Source organism: Anolis carolinensis, chromosome 4, assembly GCF_035594765.1.
Source record: "Anolis carolinensis isolate JA03-04 chromosome 4, rAnoCar3.1.pri, whole genome shotgun sequence".
Classification (NCBI taxonomy): domain Eukaryota; kingdom Metazoa; phylum Chordata; class Lepidosauria; order Squamata; family Dactyloidae; genus Anolis; species Anolis carolinensis.
The window spans coordinates 95,026,274-95,054,004 of record NC_085844.1 but is presented as its reverse complement, the minus strand read 5'-3'; the positions used below and the strand labels follow the sequence as shown (position 1 = coordinate 95,054,004).

The window sequence follows — 27,731 nt, the reverse complement described above, 5'->3', positions numbered from 1 at the left end:
ATCCTAGCACTGGGTGTTTGCTATTTAAATTCTTTCTTCTATACAAGCATTAAGTATACAAAACCTTATCCAGTTTTCATTCTGACAATTTTAATCAGTCTAGATGTTTATAAAAAGAAACATTGAAAAGAAAACACTTATTATTTCAGGTAATGTCATCAAGCATTAGACATGAAAATACACAAAAAAACTTGAGTTGGTTAGAAAAGATGCTAAACTTGATTTCTGTGCATGGCAGCCTATGGGTATCATCATGTGGAAAAGGCCTCATGTGTGACCACCCCTTTCTAACAAATGTACAACAAATTTTGGTCATCTTTAAAAAAAGAAATAGACCTGGGAGTAGCAATGTGTTTATGACACAATTTGTTACTTAGGCTCCATCTACACAGGCCCCCAAATCTGAAGGAAAGTGGGATAAAAGGGGAGGGTATGGCTATAAAATGCAGAGTGAAAAACTGAAAATGCATGCTTGATTGTGAGGGATGTGAACAGATAGAGCCACAGATACACAAGTGGCTAAATGGAAGCATGACAGGAAAGCAGTTCCCTCCAACCATTCTTTTGTTCTCATATTTATGAAAGGAAACAGAGTTTGAATTTACAGAGTGGGCACCAGCATGGCAGTCAAGTGATCCCAAAGGGAACTAGAGGAAATCTAAATGCACCAGGGGGGTGAGGAGAGCCAATCTGCTTGTGGGCACTTTGTTATGTTTGAATCAGCTCCTTAGCACACATAAGCATTGGCCAAATGCTTATGAGGTACAGCGCATCTTTGAGCATCATTAAGAAAAAATGTAAAAGATAATTTATAGCAGATGTCCTGTACCTTTTGTAGTTCCCTTCAATCCCCATTAGCCAAACTTTTCCGGACACCATGGGGCCATTTCCTGAGATTAACGGCTCCATGTTAGGACCCTCCTTAAAGTACTGGGATTTTTAATCCCACTTCCTTACTCTGGATTAGGCAGCTGTCTAGTAGGACCCTTAGAAAAGTCAAGAGAAAACTGAATGCTCAACCCCACCTGGCTGCCAAACCATATATTGCTCCCCATTGATTGCTTGTTTTATACCTTGATATATTTTACTTTTAGCATGCCATCAGTTGGGCTGTGTGCTGAAGATGGGCTTTTACTGCAACTTATACAAGAGAAAGGAACATCTTTGTTCTCTGGTCTCTTTAAGTAGAAGGAGCTGACTTCTGGCCATAACAGATACAGGAAATATTCGATAGAAAAAAATGGACAAAACAAATACATACTGTGAATTTTGTGAAGAGAAAGACATGTTACTGCTGCTTTAATAGAGGGTCTCAGATAGTAATGCAGCAGGTTGAGAATTGAAAGAAAATCTGATTCAAGATGTGGACTAGTAGCTAGGGCTCTTAGTATGAAAAGATATTAAATAATAGGCTGAATGAGTTTTTTTAAAGGTGTATTTTTTCTTAATTGGCTGGGGAAGGATGCAAAGCAGTCCTGAGAGGGCACAAAGGTAGAGTTCCATGAAGTCCATAGAAAACTAGGCAAACAGGGTTCTTATTGGCAGAGAATCTTCACTGTTGACAAAAGCAAGGTAATACTCATTTGAAAGAATCATTTGAACTAATCTCATGCATTGGTGGATTCTAAATTAAGTGTAACAGCTCTGGGAAAATGCTTTAGGCATAATTGGATAACTCAATGAAAACAAGAGGCAGCCAAAGAAAACAGTCTGGGTAGTTTTTAGGAAAGTATAGACAGAAACACCTATGCATACAGAGTAGGAACAAATAGTTATAGAAAGGCTGTTGAATGTTTTACATATTGGTAAGGCTAACTCCAAACAATCAAATGATTTGTTTTTACATTGAGCCAAATCAGGAATATTAAGCCAGGTGATGTTAAAGGAGATGGGATGGATGCCCAATTCAGAGGTAGCAAATTAGTCACCAATCAAACTTTAGAATGAAGGTGCCATTGAGAACAGACAGGTAGTCAAAAGATAAAAGTAACAGAAAAACAAAGTTGACTAACAGGATAATTATATACCTGTCTACTACTTAGTTTAGTTAGATGTAATTTAAGATAATGATATATAAGATTGCAGTTGTGCAGAACAATTATGATTGGTAAATATGACCAAGGGCCAGCAAAGCAACAAATAGGCCTATTGAAACTGTGCTGAATCTAAATCTCTCCCATTTTACAGAATTTCAAAATTATTCAGAACTGCCTTGCTGCTGTTCTAACTATGGGCAGTTCTCCATAAAAACGTACAATACAGCTTGGAAGTGAATTAAAAAGAACAGGTTTTATTGTGGGGTAATTAAACTGACTGGTCTAGAACTGGTTTGAGGCCAGAAAGGTAATAACATCAAACATGGAACCAGGCCCGTAGCCAGGATTTTGATTCGGGAGGGGCTGGGATTTTGGTTCCGGGGGGGGGGGGGGGTGGGCTGAGTCTGGGTGAAAGAGGATCTACCCTAGCAAACCTTTTGTATTGTTACCCCAATGCCCCCATGCATATGGGATATATTGAGCATGGTGATCAGATCATGATATGAATAAACATAACAGTTCAAATAATAAATGTAAGGCTTTCTCGTGGACCACCCTGAGAATTGGGGGAGGGGGCTGAAGCTCCTCAAGCCCCCCCCCCCCCCAGGCTACATGCCTGCATGGAACCAATCCTCAAACTGTATTGCAGGGTTTTTTTTATAAAAAAATCCATGTGCAAGCTTGTTTTCTGCTGCCCTGGAGACTAGGACGCAGAACAATGGTTTCAAACTACAGGAAAGGGGATTCCACCTGAATACTAGGAAGAACTTCCTCACTGTGAGAGCTGTTCAGCAGTGGAACTCTCTGCTTCAGAGTGTGGCGGAGGCTCCTTCTTTGAAGGCTTTTAAGCAGAGGGTGGATGGCCATCTGTCGGGTGTGTTTTGAATGTGATTTTCCTGCTTCTTGGCAGGGGATTGGACTGGATGGCCCATGAGGTCTCTTCTAACTCTATGATTCTATGATTTTCAGAAGAGATGTGCATCAGTGCACCAGAAGCCTGGGGGGTGGTGGTGGTGAAAAAAGGGCAAATAACAGATAATAATAATAATAATAATAATAATAATAATAATAATAATAATAATAATAATAATAATAGTGCTGTTTTCTGGCATTGTATATTGCTGCAGCTTCTGTGACTGTTCATTTGTATTTTGATTCCGTAGCCCACTTGTCGATGGATGTCCAGAATCAGCAGCATCCATTGCGTCCTTTTTATCCTGGGCGACGACCGAGCCAGTATAGACTTTATTTTGGTTTGATTCTAATGGGTTAGGTGCTCTTAGTTCTGCTCCTCAGCTGAGGCCACTCTGGCTTGGTTGGACCTGCCGGTAGTTACACTGCCGCCAGCACAGCCCTCAGTCATTATTGGAGCAGTTAAGCACCCCCCCCCCACACACATCAAGAAGAAGAACATGCCCTGGCAGAATATGTAAAGCAAAGTGAAGAACCTGCTTTGATTGAAGTCAAAAATCAGAAACTCCTCAAAGCACAGCAGACAAAAAAAACCAGTACAAGAAAACTGAACTACAAACTAGAGCTGACAGCTGGCACAACAAAACATTGCATGGAAAGTTCCTTGACAAAATTGAAGGAAAAGCTGATAAGGAGAAGACCTAGCTATGGCTCACGAATGGGACCCTGAAGAAGGAGACAGAAGGCCTGATCCTTGCAGCCCAGGAGCAAGCCATCAGAACAAATGCAATTAAGGCCAAGATCGAAAAATCAGCTCATGACTCAAAATGCAGACTGTGCAAGGAAACCAACGAAACTATTGATCATATCCTCAGCTGCTGTAAGAAAATCACACAGACAGACTACAAACAGAGGCACAACTATGTGGCCCAAATGATTAATTAGAACTTATGCCTCAAGTACCACCTCCCAGCAGTAAAGAACTGGTGGGATCACAAACCTGCAAAAGTATTGGAAAATGAGCACGCAAAGATACTGTGGGACTTCTGAATCCAGACTGACAAAGTTCTGGAACACAACACACCAGACATCACAGTTGTGAAAAAGAAAAAGGCTTGGATCATTGATGTCGTCATTCCAGGTGACAGTTGCATTGACGAAAAACAACAGGAAAAACACAGCCGCTATCAGGACCTCAAGATTGAACTTCAAAGACTCTGGCAGAAACCAGTGCAGGTGGTCCCGGTGGTGATCGGCACACTGGGTGCCATGCCGAAAGATTTAGAAACAATAGACATTGACAAAATTACGATCTGCCAACTGCAAAAGGCCACCCTGCTGGGATCTGTGCACATCATCCAAAAATACATCACACAGTCCTAGACACTTGGGAAGTGTTTGACTTGTGATTTTGTGAAATGAAATCCAGCATATCTATCTTGTTTGCTGTGTCATACAATAAAATTAATAATAATAATAACAACAACAACAACAACAACTTTATTTTTATACCTCCCCAAAGGGGACTCAGCATGGCTTACATGGGGCCAAGCCCGAATAAAAACAATAGCAATATAAAACATAACAATAGATAAGAGACATGCACTATTATAAAATTTAAAATGTAGCGGTTGTAAAAGTAGACTGGGTAAGGTGCACCATATAAATATTGTAAACACGAGGTGACTGATAAAAGTGCTGCAAAGTCTTGGAAGTGCAAATGCCCTTGAAGCACTCTTGATAGCCCCCGTTTGGGATCTTTTTCTTGCTTCAGCAGGGGTGGGTGTCGGCAATGTGCTCTGCATTTTGTGGATCCAGTTTAGCCCTGTATCTGGGATACACAGGGATCATCTGCAGTACATTTTTAAACAGAGCTCCAACTTTCCTGGGATTTTATTTAAGTGCTGTATCACTCTTGACGTGTGCTGCAGCACATATTGGCTGGGGAGGGGTATGCGTTTTATAGATGCCCTGCTCTCAAGTTGGCTAGGAAAGTTGAATTGTTTAAAGTCTCAATGTTGACAATACTGAGCTAGATGGTTAGCTTTCTATGTTCCTAGGGCAACTTTTGGATTTTTAATTTCAAGGAGAAATTAAGAGGATGCTTTATCTTTTAATGTATGAATCTTGCTGTTCTTTAGCTCCTTGCTTTCTGTGCTGAGCTGAAAATTGGAGCCTCGAGTTGAACAGGCATGCAATGCAAATAATAAGGTAAAAAGCCATCGTGAATCCCCTTGGGGAGGAAACCTGGGTTTAAATAAGTTAAGTAAGTAAATAAATAAATAATTGCATTACAGTGTCTATGTAAATCTTCCCTATGCTATCATTATGTGGAGCCTCCAGTGGCCTAGGGGATAAAAGCCTCATGACTTGAAGGTTGGGTTGCTGACTTGAAAGCTGCCAGGTTCGAATGCCACGCGGGGAAAGTGTGGATGAGCTCCCTCTATCAGCTCCAGCTCCATGCGGGGACATGAGAGAAGCCTCCCACAAGGATGGAAAAACATCAAAACATCCAGGCGTCCCCTGGGCAACGTCCTTGCAGGCGGCCAATTCTCTCACTCCAGAAGCAACTCCGGTTGCTCCTGACATGAAAAAAAAAAATTATGACTGTGTCTTTTGAAACGAGAACGTTTGCATCTAACATAACATCACTCTTCCCTGGCTCCATCCTTTCTCCACCACCTGGCTCTTCTTTTAACAGATCTTAGTCAGCAGAGCATTCTGTTAGCAGACAGCTCTTTGGGAGTGCTTCCACACAGGGATTAAACCCACATTGAATTGGATGTTAAGTCACCATAACCCATCCAAAACCTGGGCTTTCCCAGGGAGGGTGACTACATGCCATTCTGATAACAATTGAGATGGCAAGCAGCAACAATGAAGCCCCCCAAAATAACCCCTAAAAAGTAAAAACAAAACAAATCCTTACCCATCCACCATTATAGTCCTCCTTGCACCCTCCTTGCATGAGGAAATGATGCACCAGGAGGGTGTAAGGAGGACCATAATAGTGGTTGGGTATGGTTTTTACTTTTTTTAGAAGTAAATGGGGGCTAGGGGGAGGGGATGGGTGCCATCCCAGCCCAAAAGGTTCAAGATGGCAAATGGGAACTCATGCTCGAATAGTCCTATGACTACTTGAAAGTGAATCCCCAGAAGCCCAATATCCCATTAGACCTGGGCCTTTCAGGAAGGCCAGGATGTAATGAGGTATTTAATTAATTTGGAATAACCAAGGTTATTCCAAATTATTTCAGTTATTACCAGGGGTGTTGTTTGGATGCCCCCTAGTAAAAACCCAGACAGGCCCCACATTTTGGGCATGTCTGGAAGGGCCCTGAGATCAACTGTCTAGAAAGAGTTCTGCTGGCAGGCAAGTATTTCTGCTAGCAGAAGAATTTTCCATTTATTTATTTATTTATTTATTTATTTTTAATCTCGCTTTTCTCCCAAAATGGAACTCAAAGCGGCAAACTACACGCAGACAAAAAATATTACATAACCCTAAAAATAATCAATAAACCACAACATATCTAATGAAAATCATAAAAAATTAAAAAACCCATGATACACATGATAAATAGACTATAAAACACAATTTTGAACATTCAGTAGATTAAAAGGCCATCTAATCTCCATTCCTTTACGCTGTAAAGGTAAAGGTAAAGGTTTCTCCTGACGTTAAGTCCAGTCATGTCTGACTCTGGGGGTTGGTGCTCATCTCCATTTCTAAGCCAAAGAGCCGGCGTTGTCCGTACACACCTCCAAGGTCATGTGGCCAGCATGACTGCATGGAGTGCTGTTACCTTTCCGCTGGACCTATTGATCTACTCACATTGGAATGTTTTCGAACTGCTAGGTTGGCAGGAGCTGGAGCTAACAGCAGCTGCTCACGCCGCTCCCGGGGCTCGAACCTGGGATCTTTCGGTCTGCAGCTCAGTGCTTTTAACGCACTTCGCCACCGGGGCTCCTACCCTTTAGGCTGTAGTCAAGTCCAAATTTTCAGAGGTCCACTTCGAGGCAGTTGGGCTCAGAGCTTCACATGCAAGTGTCCAGATGCTGATGTGACTCACTGGACAGCACCCGAGATTCTATTCTAACCTTTATCGCAGTATCTTTCTGAGTTAGGATTGAATTCTCAATCGAATGACAAAAGTAGTGACTGCTGTAAAGCTACTGGAGAGGCTTGGAAAATATATTTGGCTGTTCTACCGATACAGCATATATAACAGAATGAGATAGAATCCTAAGGTGGATGGTAATTACCCAGGACTGTCCAAATACATTTTGCTATTTAAGGCAAAGTCTTCCTATACATGTATAGAAGTGAACTGGATTGTAATGTCCAACAAAACTTATTTCAGTGTTGGTGATGGGTTAGCCTGAGGGGAGAAGGCTAGTTCTACTGAGCCACGGCAGTCTCCATGGCATAGACTGCTCTGTCCTCCTATAACCAGGAACTCATAAAGAAAACACAAGGTGATATTATGACTGATTCTGGTCTGCTTAATGTATAGAACCCGCCCTGGTTGAGGCTGAATGTACACAGCAGAATTACAGCAGTTTCACGCTACATTCATGAAAATGATTTTTATTGATGCAATTTCTAAAATACTACATTTTAGTAGTATTGGGATAATGGGACAGGAAGAAAAAAAGGGGGGGTTGGGTGGGGGTAGGAAGGGGTAGGAGAGGGTGATTTGCAAGGTTGGGATAAGGAGAGGGGAATGGGTTAAAAAACTGCCAGCAAAACACGAGGAAAGGAATGAGGAAGTACAGCCACTAGTGAACAGTGAAGCAACAGCTCTCCCTGTGGCCGGAATCGTGAAGCTGGAAAAAAATGGTTAAATGCCTCTGTGTCTGTCTATATATGTTGTTTGTCTGTTGGCATTGAATGTTTGCCATATATGTGTTCATTGTAATCCGCCCTGAGTCCCCTTCGGGGTGAGAAGGGCGGAATATAAATACTGTAAATAAATAAATAAATAAATGGGTTAGGTCGTTCCTAGGAGAACAAAGGATCTGCCTCCTGCCCAGGGGAGAGAGCAAACTAAAACAAAGGGAAGGGTGGGTTAACTTCCGATCTTCCATCTTTCATTTTTCTTCTTCTTCTTCTTCTTCTTCTTCTTCTTCTTCTTCTTCTTCTTCTTCTTCTTCTTTTATTTGTATTCCTTTCTTAGATATTCTTCAAAAATTGTCCAGTCAGTTTTTTTCATGACTTTACCATTATTTTTAAAATTAAAAATGTTAATTTGTCCATATCTTTTATCTCTATAATTTTGTCTATCCATAAGTCTTTTGTAGGTATATTTTCCGATTTGCAAAATTTAGCTAGTGTGATCCTTGCAGCTGTAATTAGGAAAGTGAACATTTTTATCTTTATTTGGATCAACAGTGTCCTGTGTATCATAAAGCCCTAATAGATAATGTTGCAGTTTCATTTCCAATTCTAAATTTAAATTTTTGTTACATTCTGCATGAATAACTTTCCAGTATTTTACTATCTTTTTACAACTCCACCACATGTGGAGGTGGGAGCCTACTTGTTCTTTACACCTCCAACATTTATTATCTACATTTTTATACACTAGGCCCAGTTTCTTTGGAGTCAAATACCACCTATGTAGCATCTTGAGCCAGTTTTCTTTAAGATCTGTAGCATATGTGTATTTAATTTTTTTTGTCCAAATTAATTCCCATTCACACATTTTTATTGGTCTCCCTATATTCTTTGCCCATTGTAACACTGAATTTTTAATCTCCTCTGTTTCCGTTGCCCATTCTATTAATTTGTTGTATAGAATTGTTATATTTTTCTTCTCTCTTTGGAATAAGTTATTCCATAATCCTTTGTTTATATTAAAGCCCAGTATTTTGTCTTTCTTATAAGATTCTTTGATTTGTATATATTGAAACCAAGAAACATTTATATTGTTCTTCTGAATTTCCTCTAATTTTCTCAATTGGGGTACCTCTTGATTTATGTTTGAACTATTTAATATTTATTTATAAGTCGGCCAATTCATCCATCCTAATAACCTTCTTTGATTGGCTTATAGAGACAATAACCATCATGGTGTCTTTGTATAAAAATAGCTTTTATATTTCTCCCAAACTTTTATCAGGGCTGATCTAATGAAGCGGTTCCCAAAGTTTCACACCACATTAATGCAATGGAACACTGGATACTGCTGTGTGTTTGGAATAGGTGGGTGAGTGGAGAATGGAGGTTGGCACAAGAGCAGACTACACTACAATAGTTTGCTATAAGCCCTACACTTCTATTTTTAAACCCTCTCTTGTCACATTATCATTATCACCAATAAATTATGTACAATGTATAAATCTTCATATTTATTTATTATGTACGATTAGATTTATATTCTGTTCTAAAAATGTCTTTTTCCTCAGTCTCTACCACAACCACCTCCATCTTCACCACAACCACCATAAATTATATCAAGATTTTTTAAAGGAAGTAAAACAAAACCACCATAAGCTATACTATTAAAAATGGAATTGTCATGTGAGAGCACAACCAAATTTGTTTTTAGAACTCCACAATGTTTCAACTTTCTGTTTTCCTGAGCAACACAAAGAACCTTTTGCTCCTTTTACTTTTGAAATAAAAAGCAGTGTTCTTTATGAATTTTTAACCTGACACATTTCTTTCCCTTTCCCCCTCCCTCTCTGGTGCTCTCGGGCGAGTCACATCAGCGTCTGGACACTTGCATGTGAAGCTCTGAGCCCAACTGCCTCCATTTGTAAACAAGTGTGAACGACATGAGCACATTAGTGTCACTTCCCAGCAAATTCAGTGTTAAGAAATTACAAATGTATGTACGATGGAACAGTTTGACAAAGCTGTATCAAGATACATTATTCATAGTAATCTTTCTCAAAACTTGACATTTTGGGAAGTTTTCCACTTTGTGCATCATAAAAGTGTAATGTAAGTTGTGAATGTGGTGTTGGGTCATGCGGCCGGGGTGTGTGTGTGTGGAGAATGAAAGGGGAAAATATCTTAGTGCTGTTGCTCTTTTGCTTTTGGGGGATAGGTTTAGTTTAGTTTTTTTTTATTTTTGAAAGCTGCTCTTTCAGACATCAAGAAATTTTATTTTGTGTCACTGTGCAAAATATCGACTTAAAGGCAAGCTATTTTCTTCTTTTATTACAAAGTTCCAGGTTTATATTAGCGTGTGTGGTCAGAGGCAATAATAAGTGTCAAGCCTGGCTTATAAAATTGTTCCTGGGCCTTTTAACCTTCAGCAGAGCTCTGAATAAGTGAGTGAGTCTATGGATGCTGACATTTATGGCAAAGCAGAAAATAGATGTCTATTGATGGGGCTGTATCTCTGATCGTAGTTCATATCCCCTTTCAGCAATGGCGTTAACATTATCTCACGGATGTCAGGCACTGTGATGATCACTGCCAAGAGAAGGGCAGATGGTCCCAGGCCTCTTTTGGCAGTGATGACTGTTTTGTGGATACAGTCAGCACAACTCAATCACTGACTAGTCTTAAGAAGCTAACTATGCCTCTGGAGTCAACGGATGGGACATCCCTGTTGGGACTATACCACTCGGTGCTGTTAGGATGCTGCTATTTATAAAGAAAACCCAGTGTTTGGGACAATTGGATGCCAAAATTTCTCTTCATGTGCTAGTTTTTGACACCACCATCACACAGAATCCTAAACTCTCTCCTCCATCACCACCACATTCTAAAACTGCACTGTCCCATGAGTAATGTAATGCAGGAGAATCACAGTATCATGATTTCAAAAGTACAAGTTGGATGTACTTAGCTTTTTTCTAAGCTATGCAATGACTGATCATAAAAATTATCACAGCATATAGACAAGGGAGGGGAATATATTGCCCTCCAAAAGTTGTTAAACTGCACCACACTCAACCCCAGTCGACATAGCCTGTGTTGATGGATCATGGAAGCCAGAGATTTTTTAGTGTGCAGTGAGAGACAAAACGTGCAGTGAGAAAATGTGCAGTTGGAAAGCTGATGGTATGCACTTAGAAAAGTGAGATAAATTGGATACATTAGACCAGGGGTCCCCAAACTAAGGCCCGGGGGCCAGATGCGGCCCTCCAAGGTCATTTACCTGGCCCCCGCCCTCAGTTTTATAATATAATATTTTTATATCAGTTTTAATAATATAATAGATTGTATATACATATAATATTGATAAAAATATTATAATGTTATACAATATAATACTAATAATAATACCATATAAGAATATTAATTATATGTTATATATTACATATAATATTACAGTATAGTGGTATAGTTCAATATAGTAATTTATAATGCTAATATTGTGCTATGCTAATAATATAATATATTGTATGTACATACAGCTGCTCTGAGTCCCCTTCAGGGTGAGAAGAGTGGGATATAAATGTAGTAAATAAAGGTAGTAAATAAATAATTAATTAATTTTAGACTTAGGCTCACCCAAAGTCTGAAATGACTTGAAGGCACACAACAACAACAATCATAATTAACTTGACTATCTCATTGGCCAGAAGCAGGCCCACACTTTCCATTGAAATCCTGATAGGTTTATGTTGGTTAAAACTGTTTTCATTTTTAAATATTGCATTGTTCTTTAATTGTTATTGTTGTATTGCACTACAAATAACACATATGCAGTGTGCATAGGAATTTGTTCGTATTTTTTTTCAAATGATAATTCGGCCCCTCAACAGTCTGAAGGATTGTGGACCGGCCCCTCTGCTTTAAAAGTTTGAGGACCCCTGCATTAGACTTATTAAGTGTTAATTATGCCCATAAAGGACACAGAGAGTAGGCACACAAATTAGCATTTAGTCATAAGCAAACTGGCCCAAACCAGATTAAAAAATAAGATGTTACAAAATAAGATGTTATACGAGGGCTATCCAGAAAGTATATTACGTTTTGGAATTAAAAATGAACAAAGTATAGGAAAAAACATTTACCATATGCAGTTGAAAGCCACACTCAAATACTACTTCTCAACATAGTTGCCATTCAAATCTAGGCACTTATCATAGCGATAAATGAGCTTGGAAACTCCTTCCCCACTAAATTCTGCCGCCTCCGTTGTCAACCACTTGTTTCCAACAATGGGGGCGTGGCTGGCAACGCAGCGTTTTGGTGATGCTGTGCAGCTGTGGGAAGAGGGAAGATTAGGCCTATATAGATGGGCAGTAGGGCAGACTCTTGTATTCCGAACAATAAAGCAGTATGGTATCTTCAGCCGTTGTGTGTCTTGGCATATTCTTCCAAAGAAGACTAACCCACAGCAACACAGTTCGAGCTGACAAGCCTTACAGTCGAGTATTGATTAGGATCATTGTCATGCAGTGACTAAAGAACTGGAGCTTGATCAGGATTATTCTGACTTCTGACTTGTATGCAAATTCAACTTAAGAAGAAACCTACAAAGCCCATTTTGTTCATAACCTGTATGTACAATGTGGAGCAATAATCTTTAAGTAAAATGTGGAGCAATGATGTGGACAGGGCTAATTCTGAAGCATTTGAAGAAAGAACCTACCTACATACACAGCATGGCTGGAAGGGAAATAAACACCTCCCCCAGAGGGGAAACCACACTTTTCCTTTCTTGCTTTGTCCTTGTGGAGGCCTAGTCTGAGGGGACCCTTTGGCGGTGGGGCCTTGTACTCCTCAATTGGAGCCTGAATTGGAACCCCCCCCCCCCCCCACTCCTGTAGTGTATCAGGGAGAAAGTAGCTCTTCTCTGGATGATGGGAATTGCCTTGCAGACAGATCTGCTTTTAGTGAAAATGTTTCCCAGGAAATGCTGCAGCTCTTCCTGACCCTGAGAAGAAAGTGAAGGAGGTGGAAGATGCTAGATTGTTTCCTATAACTCAGTGCCTCCAGTTACAGAGAGATAGTGCCAAGGAAAGGAAATTAAGGTTTTCCCAGCATTTTAAAGATAAACAAAGGGATGCCGGGTGTTAGACTGATAGTGTCTCCATGGGAATGAATTTGGTTTCTTAAGCTAGCTCCTTGAGTTGTTCTGTGTGAGAGCAACTTTGAATTTTCCAGAGAAAGTCACCTTTTTCACATGCTCCAGGAGAGGCGCTTCTGGCCTTGTTTTCATGTCATGTTTCTTGTTTGGTACTGGGGAATCATGTTTTGGATACAGTTCTTTGTCCAAGTTCTATATATTTTTGGCTTTACTTTCAGTATTGGACTCTGCTGTTTGCTGCATCAAGAATGTTATGATTGTAACCTGTATTTTGGAAAGATTTTTGAAGCCAGTATTTTGGGATGTACTTCTGCTTCTGCCTTTTATGTATACCTTAAAAATACTTTGCTATTTTGTACTCTGGAAATACTTTGCTATTTTGTACTCTGGAATTAGCTTTTTCTATAGAACACTATTTTCTTTAATAAACTTTAAATCAGCTGTTTGATTCCTGTTAGCTGAGCTATATTTGAACTAATTAGCTCTTCATTTTGGAAGAAAAGATGTCACATAGGTGGCTGCGCTGCAACAGTCCTTCATTGTTTTAATACTGATTTTCATCAGATAGGCTGCTTCTTTTCAGTGCATCTCATGGGAGGAAGTAGGAAAAATATTCCTTGGATTGGATCAATCCATACTCAGTGGATCTTTTTGGTCACCATCCCAGCTTTTAGATGGTTTGTGGGGTGTTTATGTAGGCACTCTACAGTAAACCTGTTCTCTGTAATCCATATTTTGACTTGGATTAAATGACTGTGTTGAAGCAGCCTGTTTGGGACAGATTATTTCCTCTTCTGGACCAAGGTTGAATGACATGCTTTGTTGCAAAACAGAAGGTGGGAACAGGTTTGGAGAAGAAAGACTTAGTTAAGTGTCTTGCTGTGTTTATAACCATGGATTCAGTGATTGTTGGTGGGGTACACTATAGGATTAGGGCACCAAGCCTATTTCTTCCACACCACCCAACAATCAGAGAGATGGCCACAAACCATGTACTGCTATCTGCCAGATATTTTATGCCTCCTCTTCTATTCAATGCCAGACAGCAATGAAAAAAATATGAATGAGTTTATTAAGCTCATGGTATGCCCTCATGTGGTTGTGGATGTGGATATGTGACTCACAAATTGTACTGAATGGATATGTTGTGTAATCCAGGAAATTCTCCCACCTCTGAGAATTAAGAATTATAAAAAACTTGTATTTAAATGGCATGAAAGGAACTGCAGACCAAGTGGCATTGGGCCTTTGGGGCCACATTGTCATCTAGTTGGATCTTTCTTCCCCCCCCCCCAAAGTGGGATTATTTTAGATTGTCTTTGCAGTGAAGACAATTAATTAATGAGTGCTGCGTACACAGTTTAATTATCAATTTCAATGGTGGACTGCAAAAAATTTAAACAAAGAACTTTTGTATATTTGGTTCTATGCCTCATGCTAATATGATTTTATTGGTAGCTGCAGAGGTGAGTCTCCTTTAGATTCAGCACTTGTGTTATTTTTATTTTTATATTTATATTCAATGAGAGTTGTACTGCCTAATCAAGAATTCTTTGGCTCAGAGTGGGTTTACTTTAAGGCTCAGTGTAGTTTACAGTTTACACATTTACATTCAATTTAAAGCAAAAAGCAGGCTGCTGGTATTCCCGTGTTTGCTGTGACAAGAATATTCCAGCTGGAATGTTTGCCCTTAACTTCCACAAGTCCTTTGGTTTATCCTCTTATTCCTGCTAGCTGATAGTATCAGATTTAAGTACCTGTAAGATCACTTGTGCTCCCAGATCCCATTTACACTGATGATTTAATAAGGACAACAAACTTCCACAAAAGCATGAGAAAGACAGCCATTAATGTGCACCAGTGGTTTGTGGTTTGTGTAATCACCATCTGGGCCTCAAATTAATGGCAAGGTTTCGTATGGGATCATCCGCACAGTGAAAACACTTTCTTCAATACTGGTTTGAAACTACATTAAATGATCAGTGTAGATGGGGCCCCAGTCTCTATCCACCTTCTCAGGCCTCTCAATCAGCCTAAATGGTATTCAGAATGAACATGACATCATTGCTGGTGCACCTGAGCTGTGTGTGTTGCTTGCCCCTTGGATTGCTGCCCACACTTATTTAATATAACATTAGACATTCATATGCCCAATCCAAATGAGGGTCCATCTAGCTCTGTACTTTCTTTCTGAATGTCAGCCAGATACCTTAGAGATCACCACCACTGTTCCTTTACTATATCTGTAGTACTCAGAGGAACCATGTCTTGTATTACTCTAACTACTGGTTTAGCCTTAAATATTGCTGACAAGTGGCTATAAGAGTTAAGATAAATATACTGTAACATATTCATTGTAATTTTGAGTGTTTCCTTTCAAGTGATTCTTTTTAAAGAGTAAATGTATTATTGCTTGGTTTTTTAAAAAAGAAATAAAGACATTCAATGGGCAGTACCACTGTGGCTGTTTCTGTATGGTGCTGGATCAGATGAGAATATATTAGGCTTCATACATCCAACTCCCCCAATTTCTATTCCCAAATGGCAGTCTGTAACAGGGTCAGGTTCTGCCCTTTGACCCCATAGTCTATTGGGTGTCCTAACTATCACCTTCAGGGACTGTACTCCTTGTTTCTGCAGACAGAAGCATTTCTACTTATTAGCTGAAAAGGGACCAGATAGTGTCAACGCCCACTCTCACTCACTCCCTTGAATGCAGGAAAGTGAAGCTAGGAAATACAGATAATGTTGAAGCTTGAAGTGTGCTTTACAAGCTGAGTACAACTCTTCTTAATAGTGAGGCTTTTTAACATTGTCCTCCATTACACAAAACACCTCACTTTTGAACAGGTATGGCTCCCATGATTAGGAATTCTACTAGTTGTATTCCTAACTTTTCTCCACTTATGGGAGTAGATGGCTCTCCATTCAAATACTTATTGAATTGTTTAAACATTTTTAATCAACGAAAACACAGTGTTGTTACAGAACTACAGCTCCCACCATGGCTCACCATTAGTTGCTCCAGGTAGGAATGCTGGGACTTCCACTCCAGAGAGATCCAGAGAGTCACAAGAGTCCCTCTCTCCATATGATAAGATTTGAGGTCTCTTTTTGAAATGTATCCTAGAAAATATATTCTGAGGATCTGATGCTCCTGGCTAAGTCTATGGTGCAGTATAACTGGGAAAGAGTGAAAGAAAATGACTGCTTTGCCTCTTTTTACAACTTTATTTAACAATTCTTATTATTTCTCTCCACTTCTTTCTTAATTATGCCCAGCAGTCTTCAGGGATCACATCCTGCAAGGTATTCTACTTTTGTCTCCCTTAGAGGGTAGCTATCTGTTCAGAACTTTATAACTAATATGTTCTTAAAATGGAAGGTGAATTAGCTCTGGATGAAATATATAAAGCATTCTTTAAAAAGCAAGAGTTGGCTTCAGACCAGAAGTGGAACAAATAATTTTTGCACAGTCTTTTCTTTTTTCTTTTTTTAAAAAGTGGCTAGCTACCATTTACTAGCAATGCAAATGTCACTAATGGAATGTAAATAAAGACAAGAAAACGAGTTGCAGCCACTGACGCATGCATTTCCGATGTGGCCATTGGTGCTGAACGTATTGCTCACATATTGCTTGCTGGATTAGTGAGAACACTCCATTCTCCCACTGAATGCGTTCCTTCAAAGGTCAAAGAGAAGAATGCTGGAGAGACTAGGTTGAAACTACAAGTGGCATTATGTTTGCTCTAATGCCAAGTGGTTTGAATGAAGGAAACGAAAGAATTAACATGAAGAATTCAAGCTAAGTCTGGAACAGTACTCTTGGTTCTCAATGAGTCAGGTTTATAAATTAAGTCATGGCAGCTGTAAACAGTGGAATTACTTTGAACCATTAGTTTTACCCTTGGTGAATAATCATCATAGTATTCATGATCATGGAAACAAGATTGGACCAAGAGCTGAGCTATGCAAATGAATGAGTGAAGCTATGCTGAAAATCCCTCTCCCGTTTAATTAGCAAAGGAAATAAAATGCACTTTACAGGTAAGAGTGGGAGAAGCCAGCTTCACATGTTAGATTCTGGTTTAGTATGAAGTGAAGAGAGTGTTTCCAAAGACTCTTTCTTATATGAGAAACTGATGCCCATTAACTCCTATGAATAATAGTGCTGTACACAGCAGTAATGCCATAATGCGAGGAACATCTGCCAACCTTATTGAGATGTACAACCAGAACCATTCTGCTCTTCTAAGTCCCTGAAGTAGCTCAGCTCTCATTCTATCCATAGCAGTGGTACTTTCTTACATCTGAATGTCATATATAAACAAAACAATGGACTCATGCCTGAAGTTGGTCAAATGAAGCAATATGATAGCCTGTTACTGTCATTCCTAGTGCCCTTGATCCAAATAATGTTATACCACTTGATACCACACAAACTATTAATCATCAGCCCATTCCTCTTCAGGTCTCTTCTGCATAGTGAGAACTTTGGTATGCTATCTTTCCATGCACATCTTGTTCTCAGTCACTAAAAGATAGAGAACAAAGCTTGGTAAGATATCTGATGTGGCAGAGTAGCAGATTTTCTCCCCAATTTACCAGTACCATCTCTCTCTCTCTCTCTCTCTCTCTCTCTCTCTCTCTCTCTCTCTCTCTCTCTCTCTCTCTCTCTCTCTCTTCCCTCCCTCCCTCTCTTTCCTTCCTTCCTTCCTTCCTTCCTTCCTTCCTTCCTTCCTTCCTTCCTTCCTTCCTTCCTTCCTTCCTTCCTTCCTTCCTTCTTTCTTTCTTTCTTTCTTTCTTTCTTTCTTTCTTTCTTTCTTTCCTAGAAACTTTTCAGGGATTGGCAGATAATAGCTCATGGACTGGCATTCATCCATGGATTTCAAGTATCACTAGTACCAGATCATGGATCAGTTCTGAAATTAGGACATTAGGAAGACATTTACTTGGACGTCTTCTTCATCATCCTCTCCCCATCCCATTACAACCACACATATGGATGACTTACATAAAAACAGAATAATACAAAGCAACAGTAAAAATAGACCCTAAAGATAAAATAAAAAAACAGAATAATCAAAACAAAGTAGCAAAAACTGAAGAAGTCAATAAAAGTAAAATATGATTTTCAACATCATGCATCCAAAAAGGGGCAGCCTGGGAATCAAACCCACTTCTTTTGGGAGGATATTCTAAACACTGTGCAATGAAAATAGAAATGGTTTCTTCTTAGTCACCCCCACTTTTCTCATGCAGTAGAAAGATCTGAGTAAGCATTTGAGACTCTGTAATGAGGCAAAAGTATTGGATAGATTGTTATGGAAAGACATGCTTTCTGACATAATACCCTTGAGGTCTTGAAAGGTCAGTTCAACCATATTTAACCCATCCTAGTAGCAGTGAAGGTGACAGAGCTAGAATTAGTGTAACAAACTGAATTGGCAGTTATGCTCCCACAGAAACTTCCTCTTTTTTTCTCCTTAGTTAGGAAAGTTAGCCATTATGGAAGGGATCCAGAGTTAGCCCCTTCCCTTTAAGATATTGCCTCCCCCCTCCCCTTTCAGTATCTTCCCTAGGGGCAGAAGTCAGGATCTCTGGAAGTCAGCCATTCCTCTAAATCAGTGGTTTGCATCCTTTGGGCCTCCAGGTGTCATGGATTTCAGCTCCCACAGTTCCTAACAACTTGTAAGCTGGCTGGGATTTCTGGGGGTTGAAGTCCAAAACACCCGGAGGCCCAAAGGTTGGAAATCACTGCTCTAAATTAATGGAGACTCGGCATTAGAGACTCCTGATTACAGAGGAGTGAAGATGCTAAAAATATTCCATGTCAAGGTTGATAGACAATGGTTGATCAATAGAAGTTAAACAATTAAACAGTGGAACATTTGGTTCTGTACACAAATTGACTTTCCTGAAAACACAGAGAACAAAGAAGAAAAGACAACAGACAAGTAAGTAAAGATCATTGTTAGAGCAAATCCCCAACTTTTTAAGAGACATTTGCCAGTTAGATCAGGAGGAGTTGGGATTTGAATCTTGCTATTTTTTATTATTAAAGTCTTTATCAACTGTTCACCTGAGCATACCAACTCTGTTCCCAATATCATCAAAACACCTCCATGTAAACAGATTGTGGGGGCAGAACAGGCAGCTTTTCTCAGAAACCTTTCAGGTACATTTGTTTCTGTACTAGGTATGTGCGATCCAAAAAAAATAGTTCTAAACTCTGTTCGAGAGTAGGGGGCGCTGGTGCTTCGTTTCTAAAGTCATTTCCAAATTTTGAAGGCAAAAAGTTTGAAACTTTCTGAAACTTCTTAATTTTCATATGTACCTCGTTAATGGCGGACACACATGCGTATGAAGAAAACCATTAATGTCAATGAGGAAAATTGAGGGGCTTCTCTCTCAATCATTTTTTGAGCTATCCTAATGAAACTTGCTACAGTGGTAGAACACATTTACTGCTGATAGCTTGCCAAATCTAAGACCGTTTGACTTAACCTCAGATTTTTGGCAAATTTTCAATTTTTTTTTATAAAAAACATTTTAATAATAACAAAAATCTGTTCCTGGTTTGAAAGTGCTATTTCCTGTTTTATTGGGTTGTCTTTACTTTGAAAGTTGTTGTTCTCCTTCAGAAACTTTGTTTTTGTTGCTGAAACTTTTTAAAATTTGTGGAGAGAGAGACTCAACAAACCATAATGTGCTATTTATAGAACAATGTCTCTTGTGCAAAGAATTTTTTTTGGCAGTGTTATAAAGTTTTGCCATGTTTTTATGACAGAACCAATTAGGAAGTGACATTTATCACCCAGGAACAGAAATCATAGTACACCATGAAACCACTCCCGGAAGATGGCCATTCAGCCTCTGAATAAGGAAATCTGTACCTGGTTTGAAAGTGTTATTTCCTATTTGATTGGGTTTTTTGGGGATGAGAGTGTGGTTTATATATACTATTATTTCCTTAACTCCTCTTTTCAGATTCTATGATTGTATATATTATAATAATTAGACTGTCCCTCAATGCCACAGATCGCTGGTCCAGCCCAATGCTTTCTGGGAAATGCAGTTCAGTGCAGGCATTGTGGTGTCTCCTCACTACCCATTCAGAAAATTCAGAGGCTCCTTTCTCCCTCATTTTTAAAGCTATTGGGGTGAAACTTGCTACAATGGTAGAACATATTTATCACTCTTTGCCTATCAAGTTTCATGATGTTTCACATATCCACTGATTTTTTGGGAATTTTCAAAGTTTTTAAAACAACTTCCCCCCTCCTCCATCAGCCCTGATTGGTTGAGAGGCATGTCAACATGTTTGGCTTCACCTCTCAGCAGAGCTTAGTCACAGCTACATCCGAAGATATCTGAGACATGAGAAATGAAGGCTCCTTTTGATTTAAATTCTTAATATTGGGAAGGCAGTGAGCAGGTGGGCCGGAACTCGCTTCAAAAGTGCTTTAGATCCAAATTAGATCTGAATTTTAACGAGCATACAAATAAACGCACAAGCCTATTCTGTACACCACCATATATTGTTGGAGTGGAGCTTCCAGAATCCGTCATCCATGGCTGTGATGGCCATAGTGGTGGGAACTGCTATAGAACAATACTTGGACGTCCAGAGTTGCCCATAAACCCATTCAGATATTAAGAAGTGTTATGTGGAAAATGTAGCAAATCACTGGACAACAGCTAGTAGGGATGTGAAATCACTTAAAAATGGTTCAAAAGTCATTACAAAACTGAGGATCACTGGCATTTTATTTCTAAAGTGTTTCTAAAGTATAGTTAGTAAAAATGTATTACTGTAATGAGAGTAAGGACATTTCATTACTTTTTCATTACAGAAATTGGTCATAAATGACTATAATTGAGGAAACGTCAGGGGCTCCGTTCTCCTTCATGTTTAAAGCTATTGAGGTGAAACTTGCTACAATGGTAGAACGTATTTATCCCTGTAAGCCCACCAAGTTTCAGAACGTTTCACCAATTCATGGATTTTTGAGGAATTTTCAAAAGTTTTATAAACAACATTTTTTTTAAAAAAAATTAAGAGCTAGATCCTTGAATTTTCTATACAATGACAGGAGATAACAGGGATCATTCCCCCCAACTTTCAGAAATATTTATACATATACTGACTTTAGGGATTTTAAAAAAGGTTTTAACAAAAACATTTTTTAAAAGCCACAACAGTTCTCACTGAATGTCTCTTATATTAGACAATTCTACATTTTCATAGAATCCTAGAGTTGAAGGGGACCTTCAAGAGCCATCTAGTACAACCCCCATCTTCCAGGCTGAAGGGCACCATCAAAACTCTACTGACAGATGCTTCCCCTATAGTATGGGGGTTATCCATTTAGGGATTTCTTCGCAGCCCAGCTCAGAGATATACTTGCTAGAAGTATCTGTCAGTCCTCCTCTTTGTAGATTCAACCATTCATTGGAACTCTAACTGGCTGCTGTTAGGGAGGGACAAATCTCCCTCTTCACTACCCTGATTGGTGCTACCTGATGCTGATGCATTCTGGGAAATGTAGTTTAGGGCAGGGTCTTTTGAATTCTCTGGCATAGCTCTCCTCCCTTTCCAAACTACATTTCCCAGAGTTCCTTGTTGTTCCCAGGAAACACTGCTCCCTCTTTTTCACCGCTCCTAATGCCGAGACTCAATTAATTTAGAGAAAGGCAAGACAAGGGACTAAGGCAGCCTTTTTGGCTTTACTTTGCTTCCTTGTGATGAAAAAGAAACTGACTTTGGGAGCCTTCTGAGATTTATAAAACTAAAACAAAAAAGTATGGGGTAGGTTTCGATTCCTAAATTTTTGGTGTGGGCCACACCCATGTACTGGATATCGCATCATAAGTACAAAATTTAGAGGATTTGATCCAAATTACAAGGAAAATGGAAAAATATACACATCTACCAGCTAGATGGTGGAGCAGCATTTCCTCAGTATAATCTTCTGGAACCTAAACCTCAGATATGGCTGAAGACCCTTAATGAGGCAATAGGGGAAATGCAACCCAAAATATGTAAAGAAGTAGTCCAGGAATACCTCACCACTATAAATGAATTCAATCCGCTAAGGCCAGATGAACTACATGTAAGGATGTTGAAAGAATTAGCAGAAGTCATTTCAGAAACACTGGCTATAATATTTGAGATTTTTTTTTTGAGAACAGGAGAAGTCCCAACAGACTGGAGGAGAGCAGTGTTGTCCCTACCTTTAAGAAGGGAAAAAGGAAGACCCAAATAATTACCATCTAGTCAGCCTGACATCAATACCAGGAAAGACTTGGGAGCAGATAATTAAGGAGGTAGTTTGTAATTACTTAGAAAGGAATGCTGTGATTACTAAACGTCAACATGGATTTCTCAAAAACAAGTCATGTCAGACTAATTTATCTCTTTTTTCAGTAGGGTAAATGTAAATGTGTAAACTGTAAACCACACTGAGTTTTAAAGTAAGCCTTGGTAGATGCAGGAAATACTGTGTATGTAGCATATCTTGATTTCAGTAAGACCTCTGACAAGATTTCCCATGATCTTCTTGCAAACAGACTTGGAAAATGTGGGCTAGATAATACTACTGTTAGGTGGATTAATAATTAGTTAAGTGACCGAATTCAAAAGGTGCTCACCAATTGTTTTCATTCATCCTGGAAAGAAGTGACTAGTTGAATGCTACAGTGTTCTGTGCTGGGCCCAGTGGTGTTCAACATCTTTATTAATGACTTGGATGAAGGTTTAGAGGGCACACTTATCAATTTTGCAGATGACACCAAATTAGGAGGGATGGCTAATACTCCTGAAGACAGATCAGAATTCAAAATGATCTCAATAGATTAGAGAGATGAGCCAAAGCTAACAAAATGAATTTCAACAAGCAAAACTGTAGGATACTTCACTTAGGCAATAAAATAAAATAAAATACACAGATACAGGATGATGCCTGGATCAACAACAATCCATGTGAAAAAGATCTTGTGGTCTTGGTCGACAGCAAACTGAACATGAGCCAACAGTGTGAAGCAGCAGCTAAAAAGGCAATGGGATTTTGGGCTACATCAAAAGGAGTACAATGGGAAGTAATGGTGTTCCTCTATATTGCTTTGGTCAGACCTCGCCTGGAATACTGTGTCCAATTCTGGGCACCACAATTAAGAGAGATATTGACAAGCTGGAAGGTGTCCAGAGGAGGGCAATTAAAATTATCAAAGATCTGGAGATTATGCCTTATAAGGAGCATCTTAAAGAGCTGGTATGTTTCTCCTTCAGAAGAGGAGTTTGAGAGGAGACATGATCATCATATTTAAAAATTTGAAAGGTTGTGATAAGGAAGAGGGAGCATGCTTGTTTTCTGCTGCTCTGGAGACCAGGCTGGGTTCAAATTACAGGAAAGAAGATTCCACCTGAACATTAGGAAGAACTTCCTGACCATGTGAGCTGTCCGAAAGTGGAACTCTCTGCCTTGGAGTGTGGTGGAAGCTCCTTAATTGGAGGCTTTTAAAAAGAGGCTAGATGGCCATCTGTCAGGGATACTTTGATTGTACTTTTCCTGTATGGCAGGGGGTTGGACTAGATGGCCCATGTGGTCTCTTCTAACTCTATTATTCTATTATTCTAATAGTAGTATATTCTGTTTCCAACCCAGTTACAGGAGAATACTGTGGGTGCAACTACAGAGAGATTCATGAAGATTTACAAAAATTAACATCCCTTGCCGATCAAGAAGAGCAAGGTGATTCAGTACCACAACAACAGTCGTTTTGCACTTTTTTCATGTCAGGAGTGACTTGAGAAACTGCAAGTGACTTCTGGTGTGAGAGAATTGGCAGTCTGCAAGGCTGTTGCCCAGGGGGTGCCTGGATGTTTTGGTGCTTTTACCATACTTGTGGGAGGCTTCTCTCATGTCCCTGCATGGAGCTGGAATTGATAGAGCAGTGATTCTCAACCTGGGATCCCCAGATGTTTTTGGCCTACAACTCCCAGAAATCCCAGCCAGTTTACCAGCTGTTAGGATTTCTGGGAGTTGAAGGCCTAAAACATCTGGGGACGCCAGGTTGAGAACCATTGAGATAGAGGGAGCCCATCAGCGCTCTCCCTGGGTTGTATTTGAACCGGCAGCCTTCAGGTCAGCAACCCAACCTTCAGTCCTGCCGTCACAAGGCTTTAACTCACTGCACCACCAAAAATAACTTATTTGTGTTGCCAATGATCATTTTACCCAGAAAATATCTTTTTTATGTTACCAATTTTTCTTTCACCCTGAAAATATCTTCTTTGTGTTAACAATTAATGATTTTCTGTTCTAGTCAGACATCTATGAAAGAGAAATTTAGAGTGAGATTCATATTTCAGTATCCTACTAACTCAAGTTATGTATTCTCAGGTGCCCATGGGTCTGCAGTTTTGGTCCTTGTCAACTGAATTATGCTGGTATTATCAAGAAGATGTTTCAGCATTGCTACATTGAAGATGTTGCAAGAAGAAAATCTGTGATACATTTTTTAAAAATGTGCCTGTGAGAGATATATGAGTATATATGTGAACTGGGAAGACTTCAACATAATATAGAACTCATTTACATTCTTACTACCCCCTCAATATTCAGTGTGTGTGTGTTTAATGGTACAGTAGAGTTTCACTTATCCAACATAAATGGGCCGGCAGAACGTTGGATAAGCGAATATGTTGGATAATAAGGAGGCATTAAGGAAAAGCCTATTAAACACCAAATTAGGTTATGATTTTACAAATTAAGCATCAAAACATCATGTTATACAACAAAATTGACAGAAAAAGTAGTATGTAGTAATTACTGTATTTACAAATTTAGCACCAAAATATCACGATGTATTGAAAACATTGACTACAAAAATGCGTTGGATAATCCAGAACGTTGGATAAGTGAGACTCTACTGTAATGAAAGAGTGTGTTAAAGCAATGATACAAAAAGATATAAGTGATTGTTGCAACAATCTAATTCTAAAGCAGTTCAGGATGCAGTGAATGACCTATAACTCTTTTGACCTGCTGGAATCTTAACTTCTGAGCAAAAAACCTGTGCCAAGATTTACATGTCATCCAGATTGTTTGCTGAATTGTGATCAAAAGCAACACAAATGCACCTTTTATTTACTAAAGATAAGAAGAGTGCTAGCCAATTGGTTTCTAGACATTTGATCTTGTGAGGCATTTAGCAACCTTCGTCGTTAAGTAAATATTCATCTGTATTTTTTTAAAAACAATCAAACTTTTCTATGATTGGATTTTTTTTGTAAAACAAAAACAAAAAAGCCTAAATCCTACCAATAGGAAGTCTTTGCAAACAGATTTCTTCTTTCCCTCCCCATGCTAACTTGGCCCGATAGGTCTTCTGCTTAGTTTTAAATGCGGGCAGTCCTAAGTCATAAAATTAATTCCCATTTTGTGGAATTGGCAGAAATGAGGATTGTTCTGACCCCTGTTTGAACTCATCAGCTGAAATGAAGTTGTTCAGTGAGCTGGAGAAGACAAAGCGAAGTCCTTAGAAATTAATCAACACCATCAGCCTTTGCGAGAGACCTGGAAATGGCACACACACCAGACTGACCCTGAGCCGCTCTGGATTCCCGTCGCAAATGAAAGTCATCATTCTTGGCAAGGAAGATACTAAATTATAGGCTTTTAAATTTAATTTTCAGTTTACTTGTGTTTTCGATTAGAGTGCCATGTTTCATAAAGACAGTAGTACCTTTAAGTAGTAAATGCCTTCATTTACCATTGCAAGCCCTGATGTAAGAAAATGTAAATAGGGGCTAAAAAACAGTTAGCAAATGATACTGAGCTACGTTTTCCACCCAACCCCCTCTTCTTTTTTCAGTAACACCTTAAGCAACAATACCAAATTATTTTTCTTCATACCAAAATCAATAACAGGCTTGGAAATAAAAAGTAGCCCTGGAGCCTCGGGCCACAGATTTTCATGACAGGCTACTAAAACTATCTTTCAGTAGCCTGAAGGGCTGCCAGCTAATCATTCACTTTCCTCTCACTATTTAGTTGTTGGATACCTCTCCGGGCTAGTAAAACTTAAAAGCTATGTGACAAATTGTCTGCTAAAGCAACATTGTCCTTTTTCCTTCCCTTTTCCTTTTCTTTTTCCAAATCTTCATGGAACCTTCATCTTAAGCCTGTGTACAAAGTTCATGTTACTTTTTGTGAGGAAAAAAAATGATGAGAATATGAACTGCTTGGAAACTTCCAGAAGAAATATAGGAGATATTATTGGTCTGCCTCTAAACCTATTAAAGTTAACAGTGAAGCTTTCATAGATGTTCATGAGCTAAGGACTGAGCTCTCAGTTAACAGAAAGGAACTTGAATCCCTTTCTTTCACCCCTTGACATATATGTGTGCGCACACATATTTAAAATAATACAAATTTCTCTTTTATAATTTAAATGTATCAGTAAAATGTTTCTTATCCTATTAATATATCCATCCATGCACACACAGAAACAGGAGATGGTTGAGTTTTTCAATGAATCATTTTCTTTTATACATTAACAAGTACATTACCCTTATACATTACCTGAACCAGCAACTCAGCTCCTGCATTAATGACAAAGTTTCATTATAGGTTTGTGAATCAGCCAGTAACAATAAAATATTGCTTCCAGGCTGGGAATAGTTCTGAAGTTGGACAAAACTGTGAATACTAGATTCTGCCAAACGTTCCCCTGCCCAGATCTCAGGATCCTTCAAAGATGCCGCTAATTTTGATAGATCATGATATAGGTAAAGGTTAAAGGTAAAGGTTTTCCCCTGACATTAAGTCCAGTCGTGACCGACTCTGGGGGTTGGTGCTCATCTCCATTTCTAAGCCAAAGAGCCGGCGTTGTCCGTAGACACCTCCAAGGTCATGTGGCCGGCATGACTGCATGGAGCACCGTTATCATGGATCATGATATAGGGCTACTAAAATGCATTCAGTGTTTTATACGACATTGAGAGCATGTTACTAAATAATGAAAGGGGAATTTTTCCAGCCAAAGTGGAGATAGCATTGACTTCACAGTAGAATCATGTTTAATTTTTCTCAGGTCTATCTATCTCTAGTCTTTTCATCTGCCTGTTGCCACCTTTACGATTCTTTCAATGTGTTCTTTCACGTTGGATTTTCCTGCATCCTCATTTATTATAAGAGAATTGAAGTGGAGTATTGAGGATGCCCTGGCTTTTTTTTTTTGGGGGGGGGGGGGAGAGAGAAAGGCATTAAGAAGACACTTGTGTTTTCCTGTGGCAGGAACTAGGGGAGAATATGGTTGGTGATCACCATGGCACCCTCTATATGGGGGTGAAGGGGGATATCTGGGATGTTACAGGGCTTGGGGGCATTTTGAGAATTTTTCCCCTTGGGGCTAGACATGGGGGGTTCCCACGTCCTCTTTTAGAGTTTTGGGGCCTGGGTGGGAATGCTCTTGGAATGGCCTTCCAATGATGACTATCCTGGCCATATCCAGCAGAGGCTGGATGGCCATATGTCGGGGGTGCTTTGAATGAGATTTCCTGCTTCTTTGCGGGGGGTTGGACTAGATGGCCCATGAGGTCTCTTCCAACTCTACTATTCTATGATTCTATGATTCTATGAAGCCATTGAGTGGATTGCCCCTGGGGTCAGGTGTTTGCCTGGAGGTAGATGAGGAGGTAGTCATTGAGTGATACCTGCTCCTCTACCATGACTTATTTCTTTGTTGCCCTCTCCAGATTAGTTTTACTGCTCTT

The 27,731-nt window shown here is 39.4% G+C and overlaps 1 long non-coding RNA gene across 1 annotated transcript; it reads left to right on the top strand.

The window, feature by feature from the left end:
* The first annotated feature begins 483 nt into the window (after positions 1–483).
* Positions 484–26,387, top strand: LOC103280030 (uncharacterized). The gene is made up of 3 exons (XR_507112.3): positions 484–1,572; positions 5,090–5,159; positions 24,355–26,387. It is a non-coding gene; the product is annotated as an uncharacterized LOC103280030 (long non-coding RNA).
* The last annotated feature ends 1,344 nt before the right edge of the window (positions 26,388–27,731 follow it).